General features: G+C 50.5%; 1 long non-coding RNA gene across 1 annotated transcript; it reads left to right on the top strand.

Annotated features, from left to right (window-relative positions):
- Window positions 1–112: 112 nt before the first annotated feature.
- On the top strand, window positions 113–2,227 carry LOC109293717. The gene is made up of 2 exons (XR_002096374.1): window positions 113–1,034; window positions 1,899–2,227. It is a non-coding gene; the product is annotated as an uncharacterized LOC109293717 (long non-coding RNA).
- Window positions 2,228–6,719: the final 4,492 nt, after the last annotated feature.

Raw genomic sequence — 6,719 nt, 5'->3', positions numbered from 1 at the left:
CCCCCCTTTGCCAGAGATCATGAGAATAATAATCAGAAAAGTCATAGATTCGTAGATGCTAGGGTCAGAAGGGACCTCAACAGATCGTCGAGTCCGACCCCCTGCTGAGGCAGATGCCTATCCAGCCTTCTCTTACAGACCCCCAAGAACGGCAGTCTTTATCACATCAGTGGCATCGATGTCTTTAAACACTTTGTTCTCAATTGATAACACTGCCAGTCCTGTATATGCACAATATTAAAACATTTTTTTTGCAATTGTAATTTTATTTTTTTCATTTTTGGGCCCCCTTCCTGTCCGGGCCCAGTTCGCCCACGCCTGTGTCCGGGTCTGCCCCTAAGCAGAGCCGCGCTTTGGGGAGCTGTGGCAGCACTGCTGGGTGCAGAGTGCCGGAGGGGTGCACGCTCGAGACACAGCCCTGGATGGCCGGACTGGTCTTTGCCTGCCTCCCGCAGCCCAGAGCGCTCCAGGCAGGCATCTGACCCGTCTGACCATGCCGCCACCTCCCCGCTGCCCTTTGGCTGGGCTCTTGGGCCTGGCACCCAGGGCTAAGGGGCAGCAGAGGCTGTCCCTGCACTCTCCCAGCCGCACGGTCGCTGCTCTGGAAACCCCCTGCGCAGGGTCCCCGCCTCCACTGGCTGCTGGCAGCAGCCCCGGAGCCGCAGCGCTGCCACCGGGGAGAGAGGTAATAAATAACCCAGGGAGAGAGGAGCGGAGCCCGGCGGGCGGCGCAGACTCTGACCTGACAAATACCCGCTGGAAAATCATCACCTCCCACCCCCTGGAGCCAGCCCCAGCCCTGGCCCCAGACAGGGGGGGAAGGATGCGCAAACAAGGCTGCCCAGGCGCTGGGGTGCACAGGAGCCAGCCAGCCCCGCCAGGCGCCTGCCGCCTCTGCCCCAGCCAGCTGCCCTGAGGAGGAGGAGAATGGGGCCTGGCTCCCCAGAGTACAGGGAGGATGGCAGGGAGGCAGGGGTAGGGGAGCCAGGGAGCTGGCAGGGAAGAGGCGAGAGGAACCAGAACTCGTGGCAGAGGTGATGTCTTTTATTAGACCAACTAGACATTTGCAAACAAAAAATGTCTTGATTTGCAAGCTTTCAGGGACGAGGGAGAAATCTGAGAGAGACGAAGACAGGCTGCGTGAAAGCAGGGCATGCAGCGGCAAAGGAAAGCACAAGGCAGCAAGGCACAGGAAAGAACGGAGGAAGGGGCAAGACGAGGACAAGGGAGAGATGAGAGCGGGTCCAGCATTTTTGGCCCGTGCAAGCAGGCACCTGGGAGCCCCAGCTTGTTGAGGCCACAGCCCCCCAGACACCCCTTGTGCAGGGATTTCCCCCATCTCTCACGCAGGTCTCTTTGTAGGGTGACTCCCCCCTACATACACACTCTCCCCCAATGTGCACACACTTTTCCTGCCGGCCTTTCTCAGCCCTGCTCTGGCTCTTCCAGGCAGGGGTAAGTTTGCCTTGTTTATCTTCTGTGTTAGCCTTGCGGCAGATGCAAGAAGCTACCCAGCTTGGCCAGTCTTGCCAGCCTCTCAAGCAGCTGGGGAGAACAGGGGGCCAGGTTTTCCAAAAGCCTTTGAACCGACCCAATTCCCAATGAGCATACGTCCCAACATGCTGATTTCCTTTAAAACTACCTATGCTACTGGTGGTTGCCCTACCCCACCATGCCTTTCCAACCCTCCCCAGGGGAACAGCTCCCCAATCTTCCTGGGGGACACTGAGAGAAAGAAAGAGGGGTAAGAGGAGAGAGAGAGAGGAGAGGTTTTTTTTTTTTTCTTTTCTGCTCTGTGCAATAAAGTGTGATTATAAAGAATATAACACAGAATAAAGCTTGTGTTCCGATTGGTGGAAAGCCTGTTGTTAACCATCAGGGAACTATTTATTCTCCAGCTCTGCCGATGCTCCGTGGTCAATAATGATAAAGGAAAAAAAAAAAGGTTGAGGCCATTATAAAGAAGCGATTGCATTATGGAGAAGTGGCGGCAGCAGCCCCTTCAGAATCTATGATTCCCTGAGGTCACGTCTGGTATGTTCAGAGCACTGGCCACTGTCGGTATTTACCCTGCATCATTAACTCACCAACCAGTTTTGGCTTGCCAGAAATGACTGATTTCTCCAGCCTGATGGCAATCATCATTCGGGAGACAGAGCAGCGCGTTCCTGCGGCTGAACCAGCGCGGGTGATATTTAATAAATAAATAAAATGGCCGGATGGTTGACTAGCTCCTCAGGAAGCGGGGGGAAAAGCACGTCTCTATTTATTGTGATTGAATATTTGCTGCTCCCTAACTCGGCCTCTTATTCATGTGCTTAGACGCACACTTGCCCTTAACCTTTTTCTAAACTGAGGTAGCATTGTAGAGCCCCAATCCTCACGGTGCTAGGCGCTGTACCAACACATGACAACTGGACAGTCCCTGCACACAATCCACAGACCTCATTGCTTATGCAGAACGAGCTTATGCACCATTGAGTTGCCATTAAGCTATCATGGGATCTGGATTCGACCTACACAGATTTAGGGATGTTCTGGCTGTTCATCACAAATACAGTGAACGCAGGGATGCGGGCTGCCCCCTTCCCCATGGCAAACCACACACTATAGCCCCCAGCCCAGACAGAAACTAGCTGTAGTTTTAAAGGTTTTAATTAATCCTGGGATCACTACGGCCATCCTCATTTCCTGAACTGCTGCAGTGGTCAGTTCTATCAATGGGATTTCATGGGCTGTCCAGCACCCCTCTCTCTCATTTAAGCTCAAGTCTTTCATGGAGGCAACAAGAAATGATGGCTAAGATGCGGTTTCCTACATCATGGTCACTTAAATAATGTCCAGTAAAGGGTGGAGGTTGGAGTTTTTTTGTTTTGCTGGGTTGTTTTTTTTTAAATGGTTGTCACGGGTTTCCTGGAACACATGTAGACACACACATATAGCCCTGACCCTCTTTTGCCATGAAAAACATACCACCTCTGAGAAATTCATGCTCTTTACCACTTCCTGCAGGCAGAGAAAAGCCCAAGATGTGCATGCAGCAGAGGGATAAGTGAGGAAGAAGAGAGCAGGACACAGGTGGATGTGTAATTGCAGCTACGCAGGGCTGGGGGGACTCTGGGCCTTCTCCAGCTCAGCTTGTAGACCACACCACTATGTGGACTCTATCCCAGGGAAAAGAAAACATGGGCTTACAGGAAAGAAGGCCCTGCTTCCCAAAATGTAACTGCACCATTTTCTCAGGGGAAAGCTCTCACATGTTAAAAATACACCGTTTTCCCCAAAACAGACAAGACTTTTGGGGCTTTGGAGAGCAAAGCCCATCGTGTGTCAGGTGTGGGAGATGTTCCTAAGTCACTTGGATGCTCTGAGCGATCTCCCTCTGGGAGCCTGCCTCCCAACCCCACCTTGCCAGGTAAATTCCTTCTTTTAGTTGCCAGGCTAGGGGAACGAAGTCCAACAGAAATGCAGCCTGAAGGATGCTGCACCCCTTTACCACGGCAGGGTCCCTAAGCAAAGCAGCACATTTAATAAAGCAAAGATCTGGCTTTATTAAAAATGACCAGACGGCGCTCGTTTCTTCTTTCAGGTGCATACTGAAGCTTTACCAGCGGCTTAAAATGCATAATTTGATTGACCCTTGCCATGGAAATGCACATTCCCGAATGGTAACGCCACCTCCCTGACGTTTTGATCCATGAAAATATGCACAAAATGCTGAGTTGTTTGACGAGCAGAAGCCAAATGGGGCTGATGCTGTTCAGCAGCCTGCAAAAGTTCTTCTCTGACCTGCTGTAAGGGCAATCTCTAACTTAATCTCTTTTAAGGAGGCTGGGTGCAGAACAGGAGAGGGCAGAGACATGCCAGTCGTGTTCTACCTCGAGAGACAAGCATCTCCCATTGACATGGCTAGCAGCTACTCATCTCCTTGCAAGACAGCCAGGCCCCAGGACCTAGTCATTCCAGGGTAAGTCAGGGCTCGTACAAGTCAATTCAGACTCCCCTCTGAAGCTAGCAGAGGGAGCTTCTTATATCTCTGAACAAGTTAGCCTCACTGCATGGGGAGAAAGCTGCATCTCCCTCCCTGTGCTGTCTCTCTGTCAGGTAATGCCTTGTGTAAGCTCTTTTGGGGGCTGGGGTATAAATCATCATAAACTTGTGGCATGGCATATAAATCATAATAAAGAATAATGATATGTAATAAGGATGAATAATATTAAGAGAGGAAATGTGTGCAAGAGATGGGGAAAGCATGCGAGCGGGTGCGAACGCAAGAGCACACGCACATACAGAGTGAGAGAAAGGAGGGAGAGAGAAAACAGAACGATGGTGCTGTACGTCAAAGTGGATTTTTTTCCCCAAAAAATGTTTGATTGTCAACACTTTGGCTCCTTCTCCCCCTGCCCTGCTGCAGCATAGACAGAAGATAAAACACGTGCAGGTATTATGCTACCCAGGGTCATGAACTGACACTGCAGTCAGAGTTTAAAAATACCTGGCTCCCACAGCTACTGTAATCATCTGTACGTGAAGCTTTTCCGTCGGCTTGTGTTGCATTTTGTTGTATGAACAAATCATGGAACAGGTGTTAAGCTGGCCACGATACAGCCAGCCCTTTCTACTGCCACCTCTAAAGCAAGCCGGCTCACTCCCCGTGCTCAGGAGAGGCTACCGGTGCCTAACAACAAAAGCTGATCCCCTCTAGGGAACATGCCAGCAGGGACCATTGGCGGCTGCACTGCTTTGCTGTCAGGGTAGAGACAGACCTCTGGAAGGCCCCAGACTTAACTCAAGCTGCATGAGATTTCCAGCTACTGCACTTTGCTGGGATTTCAGGGCTCTTGGCAAAAGGGAAACTTTGAAAGATGTTGCCTGGATATCTCTAAAGTTCCACTCCTGTGCCCATGAGACAGGAAAGCTGGAGAAGAGAGAGGCAAGAGTTGGAAAACAAACCCTCCACCCCATGGTATATGCTGCATTCACTGCACAGGACCACAAGGGATAAGCAAAATTTAGAGTCCAGCAGCATAACGTTCCTCCCTTGGTTACATACAATGCATTCATATATTAGGGACAGGTATGGAAGGGAGGGGTGCAGGTGCGATAGATAGATAGACAGATAGACAGACAGATAGATAGATTCTTGTTTTCCTGCAGAGACCTTCTCACCCCGCATGTCTGAAGTACCTAGTACATTGTCAGTACTATATGAAAGAGTTAGAGACAGACAGAAGGGTAAACAGACAGGCAGAAGGACAGTAGTATTAGGCAGTTGATAGCATGCAGAGTTAGATGCACTCCCCAAATCCCAGGATTTATTAAACATGGCTCTGCAGCTACCACTTCTAAAGCAATAAAGCTCAAAGTGTTAAAGGAGCAGGTTCCTCTTTTTATTGCCTTTGTTCTATGGGTCCTTTTTAATCTGGGGCTGTCTAAGTGTGGGAGAGGACTGTGCTGATGATCTACTATCTGGCAAGACAAGAGTTTATGTGTTCGGGATTTTTCTGCTCTTTTATCACACCCACCACCTCAGCATGAAAAGTAGCAAAGCCAGACAGCTTCTCAGAAAAGGGGAATCCTTTCCCCTCATGCCCAGCCCAGCCCCTGACATGCCCAGGAACTACGCGTTACCTCTCAAGGTTTTTTTCCACTCTGCTTCCTTTAAAGCAGCACTGCAAACCTGGGGTGGGTAGAACTGGTTTGGCAAAAGTCTCAAAAAGTCTGTAATTAGAGAAGCACGGACAAGCCTCGTAAAACGTAGGAGAAGTCTGACACGAGACGAGAATGCTGAAGCTTCCGTGCCACGCACAGCCGAGACACCGGGCCACACCTGTTGGCGTCTGCCAACACACCCTGTCAGCAGGGGAAAACAGCACCACTGGAGCTCGCGGTGCTTGTTCCGCCTCCATGTGGAAGAGGTTCCAGTGCTGCCGTGGGCTTGGAGGCAGGTACCGCAATTTTAACATGAGTTTTGTGCAGGTAAAATGTGCCAGGGTGATAGCACAGGAGACCAGGGTCTGCATAAGACACCAAACAAGAACAGGTCAGATGGCAGCAGGGCAAGCTTTCCCCCAGCACTGCTAGGGGCAGAGGGGAGCTCACACCATCAGCCAGCCCCACCAGACCTTGGGCTCTCTGACAAGACTGCTGGTAAAGGGGCCGAGTAGTACTAACTGCAGTGCCAGGGGTTGCGATGCAGACAGCCCCCCACTGGAGACTGGATCCAGGCACTAACACTCCTGTGTATGGAAGTGCTTGTTGATTCACACACACCTGAGCAAGGAAATATAAATATATGTAAGGCAGCATCCAGAAAGAGCCTCGAATCAGGGGTAGAAGCTGAGATCAGGCTTAGGCAGCAAGCTGTCATTAACAGTGTAGACAGCACCCCCCAAAACAGCTATGATATCCCACCCCTCGCCTACACCGAGGTTCTGAATTCCTAGCTCCTTAACCAGTTATCTTACCAATTTTCTGTGAACTAACCAGTTAGCAATTGGTAGCTGGCTGGCTCAGCTGATTTGTCATGGGCAGCTTGGCTACCCAGTAATCCATGGGTAGCTGGATGGCCAGCTTACCTGAATAACCGTGGGTAGCTGGGTAGCCTAGTATATTCTATCTACATATATATGCCAGGGTCACTAATTAGGATACAAAATGATTCACAGGCTGACTGCACAATTATAATTCAGCAACACAGCGCCTTAGATTTCTCAGTT

This window comes from Gavialis gangeticus, unplaced genomic scaffold, assembly GCF_001723915.1.
Source record: "Gavialis gangeticus isolate Ggan-Ray unplaced genomic scaffold, GavGan_comp1, whole genome shotgun sequence".
Lineage (NCBI taxonomy): Eukaryota > Metazoa > Chordata > Crocodylia > Gavialidae > Gavialis > Gavialis gangeticus.
The sequence above is the reverse complement of the archived record's forward strand: the minus strand, read 5'-3'. Positions and strand labels throughout refer to the sequence as shown.